Here is a 22,881-nt window from a genome sequence, read left to right on the forward strand (position 1 = left end):
GCTTTTAAAAATATTATTTTTTTCATATTATTTATTTCTCATTACTTTTCACATTGTTCTAACTAATTTGAGGATTCATACACATATTTTACATTTATTATTTATATATGTTTTTAGAAGAATAAGAAAATCTCTTCTTCCATCACTCCTTTAGAAAATGTTCATGGCAGGGAGTGGGACATCCGGCTTCAGAGCAGGAACTTTCGTTGCACCAGTGATGAAAAAGAGAATGAAATGTGGGTGATGTTGAGAAAGGCAAGAAGATTTTTGTTCAGAAGTGTGCCCAGTGCCTAAAAGGGAGGCAAGCACAAGACTGGGCCTAATCTCCATGGTCTCTTTGGGCTGAAGACTGGTCAGGCCATTGGATTCTCTTACAAAGACGCCAGTAAGAACAAAGGGATCACCTGGGGAGAGGATACAGTGATGGAGCATTTGCAGAATCCCAAGAACTACATCCCTGGAACAAAAATGATCTTTGCTGGCATTAAGAAGAAGGCAGAAACGGCAGACTTGATAGCTTATCTCAAAAAAAGCTACTCATGAGTAATAATTGGCCACTGCCTTATTTATTACAAAACAGAAATGTCTCATGACTTTTCTATGTGTACCATACTTTAATAGATCTCATACACCAGAATTCAGATCATGAATGACTGACAATATTTTACTGGGCACTCCTGATTTAAAACTAAGACTGGCTTGTGGTTAAATGAATATGTTCAGTTTTTGAATTTTAATAGTAATTCCAATTCAGTAAATGCTATCACTGTTTACCTCTTCTAAAGATATGATTAGACTTCACTGGTAATGTTCAACTTTTCACAAAGATGGTGACTGCCATCTTAAAACTTACTGGATATTGGTTTATATTTAGATTTCTATAACTGGTTATGTGAATATATTTAAATACTGGGGAAATTCACTGTCTCAGAACCAAGCAAGATTCATCTGTGTTTTGTGTTCATTTGCCTCTTAAAGGCAAGGGTTGAAGATAAATAAGGTAGCAATGTCTACTTTATATTTTTGGCCTTAACTATGCCAGTCTAATTAGAATTCTCGGCATTTAAAATGGTTCTTTTTACTTACTGAAGGGCATTTTAGTGTGGTTTATGTGTAATATCAAAGATTATTTAACATTTCTCACATTTTATAGATGATCTATAAGGTCACATGCTTTTAATATAGTAGCAAGTTAAACTTCACTCTTGAATTCTTTACAATCTAAGTCAAACTAAGTTATAATTTAAGATTGTCTTTAAGTAGCCATTCAGATACATAAAACTGTGGAACTGCTCTGTATTTGTGATTGTGGATAGTGCTTTTGCCAACTTAAAAGAATTAAAGTAGAGGAGATATACATAAATTTTAAAATTATGTGTGATCATAAGACTTAAGATAATTAAAAAGAAATTCACAGATCATGACAAAAACATGTTCATGGCAAAGAAAAGACATATTCTAAGTAGATTAATAATTACAGATGTGTCAAATATACAATTCTAGGATTTATGTTGTAGTCATTAAGTTCATCAAATACTATAATATGTAATTTAATTTAAATAATTTTTAGAAATTATATCCATATATTCAACAAGGAATTATTAAGTGTATTTATGTGCCAGATACCATTCTAGGTGCCTGGGATGCATCAGTGAACAGAATACATCTAGTGCTGCATGAGGGAGCTTCCTTTTTAGTGAAGGAGGACATTAGACACAGATGTATAAATGAGTCATTGAACAAGATAATTGCAGGCAGAGATGGATTCTATGAAAGAAATAAATCAGGGTGATGAGAGGGAAAGTGACAGAGAGACAGCTTTAGGTTGGAGGCTAAAGTGAGGCCTTTGAAGAAATGATAATTCATGTGTGACTTGAATGACAAGATGAAATGTAGAGAGTTAGAGGCTGAGGATTACAGGCCAAGGAAATAGCCCCGTGCATATGTTGTGAGACATAGCTCCAAGACATAGACATGCATAGTTTAATTCAACTTGACTCTTCCAGAAATGAATTGAAGGTCACTAGGCCTGGAATATCAGGAAGCAGAGGAGAAGTTGTGAGAGAAGAGTTTGAAGTGAGATGCCTGTGTCATTTAATGAAGCAAATCACATGAAACGTATCACTGGCATTTTTTATTATACGACTTATTTAAAAATAGCAGTAAAATTTACTTCCTACTTTATCCTAAGGTTCTGAAGACCTTTCAATGGTATTCTTGGAGGAGAGTTTACAATTTTGGTGTGTATCATGATTGTAAAGATACCCTGATATCTTTATAAAATAGAAGTAAATATAGAAATTAAAAAAAACAAAACTTTCCTGTTCTCTCGGTCAATCACTGACAGTACGTAAAATCATTGTCTAGTTGATAAATTCATTCAAGTCTTTCATTTTAGTTCAAGGAGACTTTAGTTTCCTCCTTTTGGATTATAAAATGGAAGTTACCTGGATCCCTTTTGTATATACTATTCATGACTTACACATACCAGTTTTGTACATATGTTGTAAATAGCTACTATTGTAAAAGAAAAAATAATTTTCACAGGAATATTTTCTGTGTATAACAGAAATGGCTTACTTTGATGCCTTTGTTGAAAATATGTCCATTACTAATGTAAGAATATTCTAAAACTTTATTTAAAAATTTTAAAAGAACATTTTTATGGATAAGCAATCTCAATATTATAAAAATGACTTCTCTTTCCATGTAAATGTAAAACTTCCCATCAAATTCTGATAGAACTTAATATTAATGGATCTTGATACAACATATAAAAATCATGTGAAATACAAGGGACCAAAAAATTGCAAAAATATTTTTGAAAATGAATAAATAAATTAGTGTTACTTAAGCCACAGTATATTAAGTCTTACAGCACCTGAAAGTCATATTGTGCAGAGACAGATAAATGGAAAGCTAAGCAAAATAATGATTCCAGAAATCAATCAATAAACACATATACACATATATATGATATATGACTATTGCCATTGTAGACTAACAGGAAAAAGAGAAGCAATTCAGAAAATAATTAAAAATTAGTTATACATGTGAAGAAACATGAACTTAGATTAATAATTCCTTCCTTATATTACATACAAAAATAAATGCTATATTTATTAGTCATACTATGTAAACCAACATTAGAAAGTTTTTAAAGAAAATATAATAGTATGTCTTTACAACACAAGATATGAAGAGCATTCTAAAGAAAAACTCCAAAAGTGAATCATAAAAATGATTGATAAATTTGATTATATTACCATAAACATTTATTTCCTGAAATACACATTCTTCCTGTGCATGCATATGCATCTGTAAATTTAAAATAAAAACAAATTCAGTACAATATTTATTTGTAATAATACTAGAAATCTTATGTGATATTGTTTTACAAGTACTAGACATTTTATATTAAGAAAGCATTGGAATAAGGTGTATAAATATTGATACATGGGAAGATATAAGTTCCGTGTCTATAGCTAATATGAGCATAAAGCTGTAGATCATGAGAGAATAAAGAATATTAGAAAACTGACACTGTTGATAAGCCAATTCTCTTTAAATGTAAGACAGTCACAAAATAAAACTTTTCTTGAATTATTGGAATTGCATGATTTCTACTTATAGAAAATTATTAAATATCTTCTGGAACAGTTAAGCATTTATGATAGCAGGAGGTTTATGAAAAAATAATTTTGAAGAGTCACTAGATCTTTCAGATAGAGTTAGCATGCTTTTCTTACTAAAACTGGATAATATTGTCACAAAATAAACACATTAATCAAAAAGATGTATGTAGATGAATTTTATGATAAAGCTAGGATTTCCAGTCATTAAAGAAATAAAGATGAATTGTTCATTGAATGATTTTGAAAAAATAATATGACTCTATATTCAAACTTGTGCATTATTTTAAATTAAATTTCACATGGAAGAAAACTTTAACATTAAAGAAAGAAATTATAGAGTGACATCAGCAAGATGACTGGCAAGAGAAGCCTGGCACTCATCCTCCCCACAAAAAAATACAAAAGCAATAAGCAGATTAGATTTGACTGGAGTGTCAAGGTGAAAATGTTGGATTGGAGAGGCACTTGTGCAGGAGGGCACGGTGGAAACACCCAATGTCTGCAGCCCAATTTCTCCACCTGGGTTGGATCTGCCTGGAGTCAAGAGGAACTTTCTGTTGTGGGCAAAAGGTAAGCATAAGATCCCCATCATCCTCTGTTGCCACTGCCAATAACTATAGTCCTTACTACAGGAGAATCATAACCATAGTCCTTGCTACAGGAGAATCCCACAGTATGCACAAGCACTGGGCCCAGGTTGGAAAGATGCCAGGAATTCACAGAGCTGCATTGCCTTGGATTAGGAGCACAAGGTGTACACTTCCACCCCCACTGACTCCCTGTAAGCCAAGCTGCTGCAGCACAGTGCCATCTTGAGACCAGGGCCACCTCTGGAGTGCACCCTGCTCTGGGGACCAGACCACGGCGCATCTCTAGCACTGGGCCTCCATCTTCATTATATTAATACCTGGATTATACAAGGGGCTGAATACCAGAACCCCAGTAGCATGGAGCCTGGACCCAAGATTGACTGTGATCCTGGTCCTGCACAGTAGCGAAATCAGCTCCTGCCGCCCTCACTTACACCTAGAGGAACAATCTGCCATTCCCATGCAGGGCCGACCCCCCTTGACCTGGTCAAACCACTGAGCACCCTCCTGTGACTGGGAGAGAGCCCTGAGCCTCTGAGCAACTAACACACTCCTGAGCCAGTGAGTGGCTGTATATCCATCCCCAGCGTCTGAGAAACAGCCCTGTAGTCCATTCCCTGCAGACACTCAACCATGCAGGCCAAGCAGCTATGCACCCATGCCCCAGGACTGAGAAAAAAGTCCTGCGGCTGCCCCTGATAGGCCTTCCCCCAAGCCCACTAAGTAGCTGTGTGCCCATGTCTAGATCCCAAGAGACAACCCATAGGCCACCCCTGTGAGGCAAGCTTCCAGATCAATTGAACAGCCTTGCTCCCATGTTCCAGACCTGAGAAGCATTCCTATGGGCCACTCCTGGCAAACATGCCCGGAGGCTGGATGAGCAGCTATGCTTCCATCTCTTTAGCCTGAGAAACAGCCTCTTGGGCTACTCTCTGTAGACATAACCCTAGGCTGGCCAGGAAGCCTTGCACCCCACATTCCAGGCCTGAGAAGCAGCCCCATGAGCCCATCCTGGCAGACCTGCCCCCAGGCAGGCCCAGCATTCTTTAACCATCATCGGGAGCCTGAGAAGAAACTCCCACCAGGACACCCCCAGCCAAGAAGCAGTACAGTCAAGTCTGAGGCTTGAGAAATTGCCCTACAGGCTGCTCATGGCAGGCATGCCACCAGGATGGCTGAACAACCATGTGCCCATGCTCCTGGTCATAGTAGCAACCTTGTGGCCCCAAGTTGTGGGGCCCCACATGCCCGCATCCTGGGAAACAGCATGACAAGCCCACTCATGGAAAAGCCATGTCACCACCACCACAAATTCTCTCAGCCGAAGTCACTGAGACACGTGCAAACATCACTTGCAAGGATTACAGTTGAAAATACTACATGGAAACTACACTACTGCATCTACCCAGAAACAAAGCCAATGTACTCCAGCAAACTACCACCCAAGATCCATTCACACAAGTAAGCCTTTCCTGTGAAACCTACTCCATAAAATTAGACAAGGTAACTTTTCTACCAGATGTATAGAAATCAGTGTAGCAACACATCAAACAAGGACACATAGCATCTCCAAAGAGACACGATAATTCTCCATAACACACCCCAATCATCAGGAAATATACGAAATACTAGAAAAATAATTCATAATAATAATCTTAAGGATACTTAGTGAGATACAACATAATACAAATATTTTGTATTTCAATGAAATGAGAACAATTTATGTTGTTGCATCCAACAACTGATGAATGGATAAAGAAAACGTTGTACAGGTACACAAGGGAATGCTATTTAGCAATAAAAAAGAATGAAATTCTGTCCTTTGCAACAATATGAAAGGGAATGGAGGATATTATAAGTGAAATAAGCCAGGAACATAAAGTTAAACACCACATGTTCTCAGTCATAGGCAGAAGTTAAGAAAATGTTGATCTCACAGAAGTAAACAGCAGAACAGAGATTACAAGAGGCTGACAAGGGTCTTGAGAAGAAGGGGATAGGGAGAGACTTGTTAAAGGATACAAAATTACAGCTAGACGAGAAATAAGTTCTAGTGTTCTATAGCACTGTAAGATGACTCTAGTTAACAAAAATGTATTATATAGTTTCAGATATCTAGGAGGATATTGAATGTTCCCAGCAAAAAGAAATGATAAATGTTTGAGATGATGAGTATGCTATTCACCCTGATCTAATCACTATACATTGTATATATATAGAAGCATCTTTATGTCTTCCATAACATACAGATAGCTCAGTGGGCCTGTCCTCCTTCCCCACAATAAAAAGTTACAATCCAGTATGAAGTTCCAGGACAAATTGAATTAGAGTTATGCAGAGGTAACTTAGAATTCTGTTTCTCTAAGGATTCCTTGTGGTGGTGTCATCAAACAAACTTCATACAAAAGTGAGACGTGAATGAAATTTTGCACCCAGGGCCAGAAGATGCTTTAAAAAAAATCATAAAAGAAATGCACCCTCTGTCTAATTCAGCTGTTGCTAAACTCCTGTTGGGAGTAGTGAGAAGCAGAGAGCCACTCATCTAGAGGCTACTCTAAACAGGCTTTGGGCTCAGGGTATCTCCTGAAGGTTGAGTAAGTAAGATCTTACACCAAAGTGAGATCTATTGATGAACTGGTAAAAATAGAGTTTTAAATGTAAGTGACTTAAAAATTAAAGGTGATAAGAAATAATCATATGTCATTCAGAATGTTAGCAAAGATACATGTCAAAAAACATGGATAAAATAATTTTAGAAAAAAAGCAACAAAACAACTCATTAAGTTAGAGAATTTATATTGCAACGCATGAAAAAGGGAGGCATCTGAAAAGGACTTTGCAATAATTATATTTCAAATTCTTTCAAGAGATAAATGACAGAGTTGTAGTTAGAAAATAAAATTAATAAATTATAATGAGAAAAAAATAATTGAGAATAGATAATAATGTAAAAGGCAATGTTTGGGCTTCAAGGTGGAGTACATAGAGAGAAAGAAATGAAAAACATCAAAGTGAAACAGCGTGAAAAATAGAGTGAAATATACAGAGTAAGTAATAGAAGAAATGACGGAAAGGCAATATTTTAAGAAAAACTGGCTATAAAGTTTGTTGGATTAAAAAAAGATAGGTGCTCAGTTACAAAGCATACATAAATAAAAATAAGTGTACACCCAGAAAAATTGTAGCTATGTTGTAAAATATCAGTGACAAAGAGAAAACCTTAAAAGCATCCAGAGTAAAAAGACAGATTATCAATGGAGGAAGAGCAGAGAGACTTACAACAGGCTTCCTGCGGAAACTTCAAATGCCAATTGATAGTAAAACCTTCGAAGGGCTGAGAGACAATAATTGCCAATGCAGAAATCTATACCTATTAATACTAGCATTCAAGGAAGAAAAGAAGATACAATTTAAAATTACCACCAAAGACACTGTCAGAAATAATCCCAAAGGGTGTCAGTAAGAGTGACAAAAATAAAAAAAGGAACAAATGGAGAAAATGTGGAAAGAAAAGAGAAATAATGAGGTAGATTATTGGTAAAAATAGATTTAATCCAGTTTTGTAACTAGTCAAAAGTTATTTTTTTCTGTCGTGAAAATGCAATTAATATTCTTGATTATAATAGCATGTAAGGTAGGTAGTCACCATAAAAATTGAGAAGCTATAAACCTGTTCACTTAAAGTCAAGATGTATTAAATGATACCATTAAAAATATATACCTGTACATTTGAAAACATAAAAGTTATAATTTTCTACAATGGCCAATAAAAATTAAAATATTTAATTAGTGACCAAACTCTGCCAAGCCAAAAATAACTGGCCCAGATTAAAAAATTTAGTAAGAGTTAATGATTTTTATTTGAATTATTTCTGAGATCTAAAATTTTAAGGCTGCCTATGTTATTTTATGAAATTAGGTAATCGATACAAAAAACTGAGAACAATATGATAAAATTTATTTTTAATGTTCAATTATAAACATTGGGACATCCACTAATAGTTGTGGAATTCTGGGCTATAGTCCAAATGGAAATACATGTAACATATATGTAAATATTTGAAAGCTACAAATCAAATTTTAAAACTCAATTACTATTTATTCTTTGTTACTACTTTGAAAACTGTATCATTTTAGTAAGGATCCGGGTGGCTATACTGATATTTAGAATTCCATAATTTCTTTGAGTTTCATGTGGGAATAAATTACTTTAGGGAGAGCTGGTCAATATTTTCTAGTCATCAGCTACCCCTTATCTTTCAACACTATTTCTTTATTGTACAGTGAATGGCTCTATGTGTGCTTATCACCAACATCCATGTTTGCATGTGCAAGCTTTTTCTACATACCACCAAATTAGCTACACTTTAGGTACAGGCTCTTGTATCCAGGCATGCATACATACCCATAAAATAGTTCAGCTTCAGGAGGAAAGACAAGAGAAAAGGCTGTCTAAACCCTGTTAGTATGATCAAAGCCATTGCAGACAGGCATTCAGAGACAGTGAGAGCTCAGGTAAGGCATAAGGGATTGTGGGCTTCGTTTAGACATATGTCTTTGACCCTCTGACCTTCTTATCCCCTTGAAAAAAGCAGAGTCTGAGCCTAATGATGTTTCCAATAAATAATCTTAACAAAATACTTGGTAAATTAAGTTTAAAAATATGATACATGTATTATAACCAAGCAAAGTTTAAAGTAGAACAGACACATGTGTAATCAAATATATTTACAGATTAAATAAGCAAACCATCTTAAAAGATGATTAAATACATGAAAAATTAAATTGTCTTAACATGATGAAAAAAATTCTTTATAAATTAAAAATGGAAGAGTACTCTCTTAATTTAATTTGTTAATCATATGTACCCACAACCTATTAGAGACATTAAACTTACGATAAACTTTGACAACATGGAGTCTGATAAAAACAAAGATGCCTCCTTTTGTCTGCATTTTTTTCAACATAGTTTTAGTGGCCTTTATTAATTAAATTTAATTAAGAAAAGGAGACAAAATAAAAAATAATTTCCACATGCTATTTGTTATTTTGTGTATTGAAAATCGTAAACAATGTACAGAAATTATTGGAACTGGTAAATTCATCAAGTTGTAGAAGAGAACGAAATGTAAAAAATCAATAAATAATTTGTATGCAAATAATCATTACATTTTAAAAATACAATTTTAGAGGCATATCAGCCTACAAAACTCATGAATTCATGAGTGGAGAAAACTCATGAATTCATGAGTGGAGAAAACTCATGAATTCATGAGTGGAGAAAACTCATGAATGGAGAAATTTTGGTAAAAGATACTCAAGAGCCCTATGAAGAATATAAATGAAACTAATTGAATTCATGAAGAGATATATGAGATACTAAGAGTAAGAAATATAGAGAAACCAATCTCTAAAACAATAGAGACACAGAAATTTTTAAAGTAAGAACCTTATTAATATTACTAATGGCAAGAAAAGAAAGAGAGTAAAGAAAGTCATTAAATATAGAACTTTTAAGAAAACTACATGATAACATAAAGCAATTGAGAAATAGAGAAATTTGACAGATTATAATAATAAAAAAAATAGAAATCTAGGTACATCTTCCCCAACTTCATCTCTAAATATAAATTTAAGTAATTTTAATCATCAACAATGAAACAAGATGTCTAAAATTCACATGTAACAGTAAATACACCAAAATAGTCAAAAACCTTTCTTAAAAACAAAAAACAAGAATGAGGAGCTTTTTTTCTACAAGGATTTCAAACTTGTGAAAAATTAAGCATAGCAATTATTTAACTTTTACATAAATAGTAACTGAAAAAAAGCTGCTGTTACCATAGTACAGTAATTGTTACAATAAATAGAGTCAAAGACAAAGAATACTGTTAAAATAAATTACTTAAAAGCACATGCCAGGGAAGAAATAATGAAATAAACTATTTAGAAAATACTACTATTTAATGCTAATTCTGTTTTATTTTATTTGTTTTTATTTGTCTTTTAAAATGTATGTATAGCTCACATTTATGTCCTTTTTTAAACTTTTTATTTCAATTGGTTTTTGGGAAACAGGTGGTGTTTGGTCATATGAATAAGTTACTTAGTGGTGATTTCGAAGATTTTGGTGCACCCATCAACTGAGCAGTGTACGCTGTACCCAATGTAGAGTCTTTTATCCTTCATCTACTTCCCACTCTTTCCCCTGAGTCCCCAAAGTCCATTGTATCATTGTTACCTTTAGGTTCTCATTAGGTTAACTCCCACTTATAAGTGAAAACATACGATGTTTGGTTTTCCATTCCTGATTTACTTCACATAGAATAATGGTCTCCAATTCTATCCGGGTTGCAACAAACGCCATTAATTTGTTCCTTTTTATGACTGAGTAGTATTCCATAGTGTGTATATATACCACATTTTCTCTATCCACTGATTGACTGATGGGCATTTGGGCTGGATCTGTATTTTTGCTATTCTGAATTGTGCTGCTACAAAACATGCGTGTGCAACTATCTTTTGTATATAATGACTTCTTTTTCTCTGGGCAGACACCCAGTAGTGGGATTGTTGGATCAAATGGTAGATCTACTTTTAGTTCTTTAAGGAATCTCCACACTGTGTTACATAGTGGTTGTACTGGTTTACATTCCCACCAGCAGTGTAAAAGTCTTCCCTTTTCACCACATACATACCAATATCTATTATCTGTTGATTTTTTGACTATGACCGTTCTTTCAGGCATAAGGTGGTATCTCATTGTGCTTTTGATTTGTATTTTCCTGATCATGATGGATGTTGAGCATTGTTTCATATGTTTATTGGGCATTTGTATATTGTCTTTTGTGCGTTGTCTATTCATGTCCTTAGCCTACTTTTTGATGGGATTGTTTCTTTTTTCTTGCTGATTTGTTTGAATTCCTTGTTGATTTTGAATATTAGTCCTTCATCCAATGCATAGTTTGTGAAGACTTTCTCCCATGCTGTGCATTGTCTGTTTGCTCCCTACTTCTTTTGCTGTGCAGAAGCTTTTTAGTCTAATTAAGTCCCATGTATTTGTTTTTGTTGCATTTGCTTTTGAGTTCTTGGTCATCAAGTCTTTGCCTAAGCCAATGTCTAAAAAGGCTTTTTCGATGTTATCTTCTAGAATTTTTATGGCTTCAAGTCTTAGATCTAAGTCTTTGATCCACCTTGAGTTGATTTTTGTATGAACTCATAGATGAGAATCCAGTTTCATTCTTCTACAAGTGGCTTAACAGTTATCCCAGCACCATTTGTTGAATAGGGTGTCCTTTTCCCAATTTATGTTTTTGTTTGCTTTGTCTATGACCAGTTGGCTGTAAGTATTTGGCTTTATTTCTGGGTTCTCTATTCTGTTCCATTGGTCTATGTGTCTATTTTTACACCAGTACCATGCTGTTTTGGTGACTATGGTCTTATAGTATAGTTTGAAGTCAGGCAATGTGATGCCTCCATATTTGTTGTTTTTGCTTATTCTTGCTTCGGCTATGTGTAGGCTCTTTTTTGGTTCCATATAAATTTTAGGATTGCTTTGTGTAGTTCTGTGAAGAATGATGGTGGTATTTTGATGGGAATTGCATTGAATTTGTAGATTGTTTTTGGCAGTATGGCCATTTTTACAATATTGATTCTACCCATTCATGAGCATAAGATGTGTTCCTATTTGTTTGTGCCATCTATAATTTCTTTCAGCAGTGTTTTGTAGTTTTCCTTATAAATGACTTTTACCTCCTTGGTTAGGTATATTCCTAAGTATTTTATTTTATTTTATTTTACTACAGCTATTGTAAAAAAAAGTGGGGTTCTTGATTTAATTATCAGCTTTGTAGCTGTTGGTGTTTAGCAGAGCTACTGATTTGTGTACATTAATTTTGTATCCTGAAACTTTGCTGAATTCATTTATCAGTTCTAGGAGCTTTTTGGATGAGTCTTTATGGTTTTCTAGGTATACAATCATATCAACAGCAAACAGTGACATTTTGAGTTCCTCTTTACCTCTTTGGATGCCCTTTATTTCGTTCTCTTGTCCGATTGCTCTGGCTAGGGCTTCCAGTAATATGTTGAATAAAAGTGCTGAAACTCGACGTCCTTTTCATGCTCCAGTTCTTAGGGGCAATGATGTCAACTTTTTCCTGTTCAGCATAATGTTGACTGTAGGTTTGTCATAGTGATTCTCCTGCCTCAGCCTCCTGAGCAGCTGGGACTACAGGTGTGCATCACCAATCCCAGCGATTTTTTTTTTTTTGTAATTTTAGTAGAGATGGCGGTTTCACCATGTTTGCCAGGATGGTCTTGATCTCCTGACCTCGTGATCTGCCCGCCTCGGCCTCCCAAGGTGCTGGGATAACAGTCATAAGCCACTGTGCCCTGATGATTTCCTCTTTCTCTATCTTATGCAATAGTGTCAGTAGGATAGGATTGGTCCCAACTCTTTGAATGTCTGATAGAATTCAGCTGTGAATCCATCTGGTCCTGGACTTTTTTTGTTGGCAGTTTTTTTTATTACCATTTAAATATTGCTGCTTGGTTTTGGTCAGTTCGGAGTTTCTATTTCTTCCTGGTTTAGGCCAGGAGGGTTGTATATTTCCAGGAATTTATCTGTTTTTTTCTAGGTTTTCTAGTTTATGCATGTAAAAGTGTTCATAGTAGCCTTGAATGATCTTTTGTATTTCTGTGGTATCAGTTGTAATATCTCCTGTTTCATTTCCAATTGAGCTTATTTGGATCTTCTCTCTCCTTTTCTTGGTTAATCTTGCTAATGGTTTATCAAATGTGTTTATCTTTTCAAAGAACCAGCTTTTTATTTCATTTATCTTTTGTATTGTTTTTTGTTTGTTTGTGTTTCAGTTAGTTAAGTCTGATTTCTGTTATTTATTTTCTTCTTCTGGCCTTGGGTTTGGATTGTTCTTTTTTCCCTAGTTCCTGAGGTGTGAGCTTAGATTGTCTATTTGTGTTCTTTCAGACTTTTTGATGTAGGCAGTGATCAAAATTTTTATCTTTTTAATGCTATGAAGTTGTCTCTTAGTTCATAGCATTGAACTACTGTCTTTGCTGTATCCCAGAAATTTTGATAGGTTGTACCACTATTATTGTTCAGTTCAAAGAATTTTTTTCATCTTGATTTAATTGTTGACCCAATAAAAAGTAAGATGCAGTTTATTTAATTTCCATGTGTTTGCATAGTTTTGAGAGTTCCTTTTGGAGTTGATTTCCAATTGTATTTCACTGTGGTCTGAAAGAGCACTTGATATAATTTCAATTTTCTTAAATTTATTGAGACTTGTTTTGTGGCCTGTAATGTGTCCTATCTTGGAGAATGTTCCATGGGCTGATAAATATGGTGTATATTCTGCAGGTGTTTGGTAGAATATTCTGCAAATACCTGTTCAGTCCATTTGTTCTAAGGTATAGTTTAAGTCCACTGTTTCTTTGTTGAATTTCTATCTTGATGACCTGTCTAATGACATCTGTGGAGTATTGAAGTCCCCCACTATTATTGTGTTGCTATCATATTTCTTGTCTAGTAGTAATAGTTTTATAATTGATGAGATCCAGTGTTAGATGCATATATATTTAGGATTCTGATATCTTCCTGTTGGATAATTCCTTTTATTATTATATAATGTTCCTCTCTGCTTTTTAAACTGCTGTTGCTTTAAAGTTTATTTTGTTTGATAGAAGAATAGTTATTCCTGCCCTCTTTTGGTGTCCATTTGCATGGAATGTCTTTTTCCACCCCTTTACCTTAATTTTATGTGAGTCTTTATTTGTTAGGTGAGTCTCTTGAAGACAGCAGATATTTGTTTGGTGAATTTTTATCCATTCTGCCATTCTGTATCTTTTAAGTGGAGCATTGAGGCCATTTACTTTCAATGTTAGTATGTGAAGTACTATTCTATTCATTTTGCTATTTGTTGCCTGAAGTCTTTTTTAAAATTGTGTTATTTCTTTATAGGTCCTTTGAGTTTTATACTTTAAGGGGGCTCCATTTTGATGCATTTCAAGGAATTCTTTCAAGATTTGGAACTTCTTTAAAGCAGTTCTTGTAGTGCTAGCTTGGTAGTGGCAAATTTTCTCAGCATTTGTTTGTCTGAAAAAGATTGCATCTTTCCTTCATTTATGATGCTTAGTTTCACCAGATACAAAATTCTTGGCTGATAATTATTGTTTATGGAGGCTAAAGATAGGACTCCAATTTCTTCTAGCTTGTAGGTTTTGTGCTGAGAAATCTGCTGTTAATCTGATAGGTTTTCCTTTATAGGTTACCTGATGCCTTTGCTTCACAGCTCTTAAGATTTCTTCCTTCATCTTGACTTTAAATAATCTGATAACTATGTGCCTAGTTGATGATTTTTTTGAGATGAATTTCACAGGTATTCTTTGAGCTTCTTGTATTTGGATGTCTAGATCTCTATCTCTAGCAAAGCCAGGAAAGATTTCATCAATTATTCCTTCAAATACGTTTTCCAAACTTTTAGATTTCTCTTCTTCCTTGGCAACATTAATTATTCTTAGATTTGGTGGTTTAACATAGTCCCAAACTTCTTGGAGGCTTTGTTCATGTTTTTTAATTCGTTTTTCTTTGTCTTTGTTGAATTGGGCTAATTGAAAACCTTATCTCTGAGTTCTGAACTTCTTTTTTCTGCTTGTTTGATTCTATTGCTGAGACTTTCCAGTTTATTTTGCATTTTTCTGAGTGTGTTCTTCATTCTCAAAAGGGATGATTTTTTTTTATTTATGCTATATATTTCTCTGGAGGTTTTTCCATCCATATCTTGTTTTTTTGTTTGTTTGTTTGTTTTTTTGTTTTGTTTTGACAAGGTCTCACTTTGTCACCTAGGGTGGACTGCAGTGGCACAGTCTTTGCTCACTGCAACCTCTGCCTTCTGGGCTCACGCATTTCTCCTACATCAGCCTCCTGAGTAGCTGGGACTACAGGTACTCACCATTGTTCTTGGCTAATTTTTTATTTTTGTAGAAATGGGGTCTTGTTATGTTGCCCAGGCTGGTCTCAAACTCCTGATCTCAGGTGATCCACCTGCCTCAACCTCCCAAAGTGGTAGGATTACAGGCATGAGCCACTGTGTGTGGCTATTTTGTTAAATTTCTTTGAGTTGGTATTCACTTTTCTCTGGTGCCTCCTTGAGTAGCTTAATGATTGACTTTCTGAATTATTTATCTGGCAATTCAGGGATTTCTTCTTGGTTTGGATCTATTACTGATGAGCTAGTGTGATCTTTTGGGGGTGTAAAAGAAACTTGTTTTGACATATTGCCAGAATTGTTTTTCTAGTTCCTTCTCATTTTGGTAGGCTACATCAGAGGGAAGATCTGGGGCTCATGAGCTGCTATTCAGATTCTTTTATTCCACAGGGTGCTTGCTGGATGTGGGTGCTCAGGGATGTGGCTTCCTGAGAACCAAACTGAAGTGATTGTTATTTCTTTTCTGGATCTAGCTGCTCAATGGAGCTACCGGGCTCTGGGCTGGTACTGGGGTGTGTCTGCCAAGACTCCTGTGATGTCATCCATCTTCAGGTCTCTCAGCCCTGTATACCAGTACCTGCTCTGGGGAAGGTAACAGTGGTATGAAGTGGATCTGTGAGGGTCCTTGGTTGCATTTTTGTTTATTGTGCTAGTTTTCGGTTAGTTTGACTCCAGCCAGAAGGTGGCACTTTCAAGACAGCATCAGCTGCGGCAGTATAAGGAGGATACAGGGTTCCCTTAGGGTTGCCTGGGTATGTTTCTTAGGTGGTGGGCAGGGCCATAAAGCTCGCACTAGATTATATCCTTTGTAATTGGCTACCAGGGCAGGTAGAGAAAGACCATCAGGTGGGGGCAGGGTTGGGTGTGTCTGAGCTCAGACTCTTCTTGGACGGGGCTTGCTGAGGCTGCTTTGAAGGCTGAGGGTGTGGTCCTTAGCCCAACGGAGTTAAGTTCCCAGGGGGGATTATGGCTGCCTCTGCTGTATCAGGCAGGTCCCCAGGGAAGTGGGGGAAAACCAGCAGTTAGAGGCCTCATCCAGCTTCCATGCAGCCTGAAAGGCCAGTCTCACTCCCACCATGCCTCCCCCAACAGCACCAAGTTTATTGCCAGGCAGTGAGTGAGCAGGGTTGAGGACTTGCCCCATGTTCCAGGCCTCCCCACTGGGAATGCAAGCAGGACTTTTAGGTTTTGCACCTTACCACCTGCCACAGCTTCTGAGCTGTGTCTGCACTCCTGTTTCACACTCTCCCCCAGATTCTGTCCAGGAAACTCTGCATTTGGTTGAAATTGTTACAAAGTAAAGCTGGAGGTTTCCTTCTGTCTGTGGTCTTTTGTCAATTCCACTGGCAGCCCACCTGAAGGACACCTGTGAGACAAAGTCAGAAATGGCTTCCCTGGGGACTGAGAGTGCCCACAGGGCTCTTCCTGCTCCTTTCTCTACCACTGTATTTTGCTCGGCTCTCTACGTTTGTCTCAGTTCTAGGTAAGGTCAAATCCTTCTCCTGTGGTCTGGACCTTCAGGTTCCCCAGTGGGGATGTGTGTTCAGGGACAGATGATCCCCCTTTCATACTTTCACACTTTGGGCCTCACAGTTTTTTGGTTGTCTCCCAGACCCTGCAGCAGCAATCCTAATTTAATGCTAATGTTTTCTTAACTGGTGTGATGTAACTGTATATAAACTAGTGTGATGAGCTAACATGGAACCTAAAAAGATATTTATAATAATAAGTTTTGTAAAATATTGAAAATAAATGAATGAATATGCAAATTAGGAAATCATAGAAAACAATAAAATCAAAGAGAATAAAAGGCAAAATATAATAAAAATTTCAAAAAATAATGTGAGAAATCTGAAATATAATTAAAAAATTAAACAAGTAATTTTCAAGGAACCTGTAAACAATCATATATAAAAAAAGCTAAGACAAGCCAGACAGTGAAGACTCAAATAAATAACTAATCCTTGAATGTGAAGACATAATTGGATGCTAATAAGAAACAAGAGCAAAGAGGTAACCATGACATCCTCAAACAGACAAATCAAGAAGCGAGTAACTGAACCTAATGAGACAATGATATATATGTGAGCTCTCACATGAAGAATTAGAAAATAGTACTTGTAATAAAACTATAAGATAACACAAAAAAGCAACTCAAATCTATCAGAGAAATTTAAAAATAGATGTAATAATAAAAAATTATAATTACAATATCAAATAGAAATACTGGAACTGGAAAAAATACCTTTGTGAAACTGAAAAACACATTTGAGGCTTTTAAAAGCAGAATGGACTAAAAAGAAAAGAGAGTCAGTGAGCTTGAAGGCATGCTAATTGAATATACACAGTCAGAAAATAAAAAAACAATACAAAGGAACACAGAACTATATCTTATGGGATATAGAAAATCAGCTCAAAAGAGCAAATCGGAGAATCATTGAGATTCAAAAGAGAGCTGATAAATAGTAAGGGCTAGAGTGCTGATTCAAAGAAATGATAATACAAAACTTTCCAAACCTTGAGAACGATAGAAATACTCAGGTACAAGAGGGTCAGAGATCACCAAACAGATTTAGCCCAATTAAGAAATCACAAGGCATATAATAATCAATATTCCAAAGGCATTAGAAAAAGACAGGATCCTAAAAGCAGCAAGAGAAAAAATAACCAACTAGCATCATGATGTCAGGATTAAATTCACACATAGCAATATTAACCGTAAATATAAATGAGCTAAATGCCCCAATTAAAAGACACAGAGTGGTGAGTGGGATACAAAGACAAATCTCGTCAGTGTGCTGTATTCAATAGACACATCTCATGTGTAAAGACACACAAAGACTCAAAATAAAGGAATGGAGAAAAGTTTACCAAACAAATGGAAAGCAGAAAAAAGGAGAGGTTGCAATCCTAGTTTCTGACAAGATAAACTTTCAAACAACAAAGATAAAAAACAAACACAAAAACAAAAAAACAAAGAGTACATTACATAATGGTAAAGGGTTCAATTCAACAAGAAAAGCTAACTGTCCTAAACATATATGCACCCAATACAGGAGCACCAAGATTTATAAAACAAGTTCCCAGAGACCTACAAAGAGACTTAGACTCCCACACAATAATAGGGGAGACTTTAACACCCCATTGTCAATATCAGACAGATCATCAAGAAAGGAAATTAACTGGACATGAACTGAGCTCTGGATGAAGTGGACCTGATACATATCTACAGAACTCTTCATGCCAAAACAGCAGAATGTATATTTTTCTTGGTGCCACATGTCACTTACTCTAAAATTGATCACATAATTGGAAGTAAATCATTCCTCAGCAAATGCAAAAGAACTGAAATCAAAACAAGCAGTTTCTCAGACCACAGCACAATCAAATTAGAATTCAGGATTAAGAAACTCACTCGAAACCACACAACCACATGGAAATTGAACAATCTGCTCCTAAAATCTCCTGGGTAAATAATGATATTAAGGCAGAAATCAAGAAGTTCTTTGAAACCAATGAGAACAAAGAGACAACATACCAGAATCTGTAGGACGCAGCTAAAGCAGTGCTAAGAGGGAAGTTTATAGCACATCGAAAAGCTAGAAAGATCTCAAGTTGACACCATAGCATAAGAACTAAAAGAACTAGAGAATCAAGAACAAACCCCAAAGCTAGCAGGAGACAAGAAATAACCAAGATCAGAGCAGAACTAAAGGAGATAGATTAAAAAAATCAATGAATCCAGGAGCAGTTTTTTTGAAAAAATTAATAAAATAGACCACTAGATACACTAATAAAGAAGAAAAGAGAGAAGAATCAAGTAGACCCAATGAAAAACGATAAAGGGGATATCACCACTGACCCCAAAGAAATACAAACAACCATCAGAGAATACTATAAACAGCTCTATGCAAATAAACTAGAAAATCTAGAAGAAATGGGCAAATTCGTGGGCACATACACCATCCAAAAACTGAATCAGGAAGAAGTCAAATCCCTGAATAGACCAATGGCAAGTTCTGAAATTGGGGCAGTAATAAATAGCCTACCAACCAAAAGAAAAAAACCCAAGACTAGATGGATTTACAGCTGAATTATATGAGAAATACAAAAAAGAGCTGATATCATTTCTCTGAAACTATTCCAAGCAATTGAAAAGAAGTGACTCCATCCTAACTCATTCCAGGAGGCCAGCATCATCCTGATATCAAAATCTAGCAGAGATAAAACAAAAAAAGAAAACTTCAGGCAAATATTCCTGACGAACATCAATGCAAAAAATTATCAATAAAATACCGGCAAGGCAAATACAGCAGCACATCAAACAGCTTATCCACCATGATCAGGTTGGTTTCATTCCCAGGAGGCAAGGCAGGTTCAACATACAAAAATCAATAAACGTAATTCATCACATCAACAGATCTAAAGACAAAAACTACGTGATTATCTCAATAGACGCAAAAAAGGCCTTCGAAAACATTCAAGGTCCCTTCATGTTAAAAACTCTAAATAAACTAGACTGAAGGAACATACCTCAAAATAATAAGAGCCGTTTATGACAGACCCACTGCCAATATCATACTGAATGGGCAAAAGCTGGAAGAATTCCCCTTGAAAACTTGCACAAGACAGGGATGCCCTCTCTTACCACTCCTATTCAACATAGTATTGATTGGAAGTTCTGGCAAAGGCAATCAGGCAAGAGAGATAATACAAGGTATTCAAATAGGCAGAGAGGAAGTGAAATTATTTGCAGATGACATGATCCTATATCTAGAAAACTCCATTGTCTTAGCCCAAAAGCTTCTTAAGCTGATAAGCCACTTCAAGAAAGTCTCAGGATACCAAATTAATGTGCAGAAAGCACAAGCATTCCTGTATACCGACAACAGGCAAGCAGAGAGCCAAATCATGAATAAACTCATTCACAATTGCTACAAAGAGAATAAAACACCTAGGAATACAGCTAACAAGGGAACTGAAGAACCTCTGCAAGGAGAACTACAAACCACTACTCAAGGAAACCAGAGAGGACACAAACAAATGGAAAAAAAGTACTTCATGCTTACAGATAGGAAGAATCAATGTTGTGAAAATGGCCACATTGCCCTAAGAAATTTATAGATTCAATGCTATTCCCATTAAACTACCACTGACATTCTCCACAGACTTAGAAAAAAAACTATTTTAAATTTCATATGGAACCAAAAAAGACTTGTATAGCCAAGACAATACTAAGCAAAAAGAACAAAGCTGAAGGCATCATGCTACTGGACTTCAAACTATGCTATAAAGCTACAGTAACCAAAACAGCATGGTATTGGTACAAAAATAGACACATGGACCACGGAACAGGATAGAGAACTCAGAAATAAGACCACACATCTACAACTGTCTGATCTTTGACAAACCTGACAAAAACAAACAATGGGGAAAGGAGTCACTATTTAATAAATTGTACTGGGAGAACTGACTGTCAATAGGCAGAAAATTGAAACTGGACCCATTCCTCACACCTTATACAAAAATTAACTCAAAATGGATTAAAGACTTAAATGTAAAACCCAAAATCATAAAAACCCTAGAAGAAAACCTAGACAATACCATTCAGGACCTAGGCATGGACAATTTCATGATGAAATCACCAAAAGCAATTTTGGCAACAAAATTTTGCTTTGTTTTGCTTTTTAAACAAAAGCAAATTTGACAAATGGCATCTCATTAAACTAATGAGCTTCTGCACAGCAAAAGAAACTATCGTCAGAACAAACAGGCAACCTAAAAAGTGAGAGAAAATTTTTGCAATCTGTTCATCTGACAAAGGTCTAATATCCAGAATCTACAAAGAACTCAAACAAATTTACAAGAAAAAAAATTAAAAAGTGGGCAAAAAACATGAATGGACATTTCTTAAAAGAAGACATTCATGCAGCCAACCAACATATGAAAAATATCTCAACATTACTGATCATTAGAGAAATTGAAATGAAAACCACAATGAGACACCATCTCATGCCAGTCAGAATGTGATTATTAAAAGGCAAGAAAAAAACAGATGCTGGCAAGGTTGTGGAGTAATAAGAACACTTTTACACTGTTGGTGGGAATGTAAATTAATTCAACCATTGTGGAAGATGGTATGGTGATTCCTCAAAGATCTAGAACTAGAAATATCATTAGATGCTGCAATCCCATTACTGGGTATAGGCCCAAAGGAATATAAATAATTTTATTACAGAGATATGTGCATGTATATGTTCATTGAAGCCCTATTCACATTAGCAAAGACAAGGAATCAACCCAAATGTCCACCTATGATAGACTGGATAAAAAAAAATATGGTACATACACACTATGAAATACTATGCAGCCATAAAAAGGAATAAGATCATGTACTTTACAGGGACATGGCTGCATCTGGAATCCATTATCCTCAGGAAAGTATGCATGAATAGAAGACCAAACACAGCATGTTCTCACTTATAAGTGGGAGCTGAACAGAGAACACATGGACACATGGAGAGGAATAACACACACTGGGACCTGTCGTGTTGCAGTTGGGGGAGGGAGAGCATCAGGATAAATAGCTAACGCATGCTGGGCTTAATATCTAGGTGATGGGCTGATAGGTGAAGCAAACCACCATTGGACACATTTACATTTGCCTATGTAACAAAACTGCATGTCCTGTACATGTATCCCAGAACTAAAAATAAAAAAAATAGTAAAATGTATTTATGGACACTGAAAAAAAATGCTCTAATTTGTCTTGCAATGGACTTCTCAGAATTAACATTACATGCCAGAATGGAGTTGAAGGACATACTCAAAAGGCTGAAAAAAATAAAAATAAAAATTTGCTTTTTAAACAAAAGCAAATTTGACAAATGACATCTAATTAAACTAATGAGCTTCTGCACAGCAAAAGAAACTATCATCAGAACAAACAGGCAACCTAAAAAGTGAGAGAAAATTTTTGCAATCTATTCATCTGACAAAGGTCTAATAACCAGAATCTACAAAGATCTCAAATATACTTGAGAATACTTTGTCTTACAAAGGTATCCTTCAAGCTTGAAGGAGAGAGAGAGTTTTTCTCAAACCAAAGCTGAGAGAATTTATCACTACCAGAACTGTTTTATAAGAAATGCTAAAGAATGTATTTCAATCAGAAAAACAAGGACAGTAACATACAAAAAAGAAACATTTGAAGGTATAAAACTCATTAATAAACAGAGAAACTCAGAGTGCTCTAATATTGTAATTGTGGTGTATAATGCACTTGTATCTAGGCATAAAGACTAAAACCTATCAAAAACAGTACAGCAACGAATTAAGAGATAATATAAAAATTTATATAACTAAGAGTTAGGTAATGTAAAAATTTAAATAGAGACAACAAAAATTCAAAATGTAGGAGGATATGTATTTAAAGTGTAGACTTTTACTAAGTTTTTTCTTTGTGTCTATTCTCTGTGATCAAAGATAAGTTGTCATCTGTTTAAAATAACTTGTTACATATATTAGATTTTTTTGTAAACCTCATGGTAAACCAAAGCCAAAACCTATTATAGACACAATAAATGTAAAAAGCAACAAATTAAAACATACTGCTGGAGAAACTCACTTAAGCATGAATAAAGATAGTGA

General features: G+C 35.4%; 1 pseudogene; it reads left to right on the plus strand.

Moving 5' to 3' along the window:
- The first annotated feature begins 233 nt into the window (after positions 1-233).
- Positions 234-838, plus strand: LOC101133352 (cytochrome c-like; annotated as a pseudogene).
- Positions 839-22,881: the final 22,043 nt, after the last annotated feature.

This window comes from Gorilla gorilla, chromosome 12 (genome assembly GCF_029281585.2).
Source record: "Gorilla gorilla gorilla isolate KB3781 chromosome 12, NHGRI_mGorGor1-v2.1_pri, whole genome shotgun sequence".
NCBI lineage: Eukaryota > Metazoa > Chordata > Mammalia > Primates > Hominidae > Gorilla > Gorilla gorilla.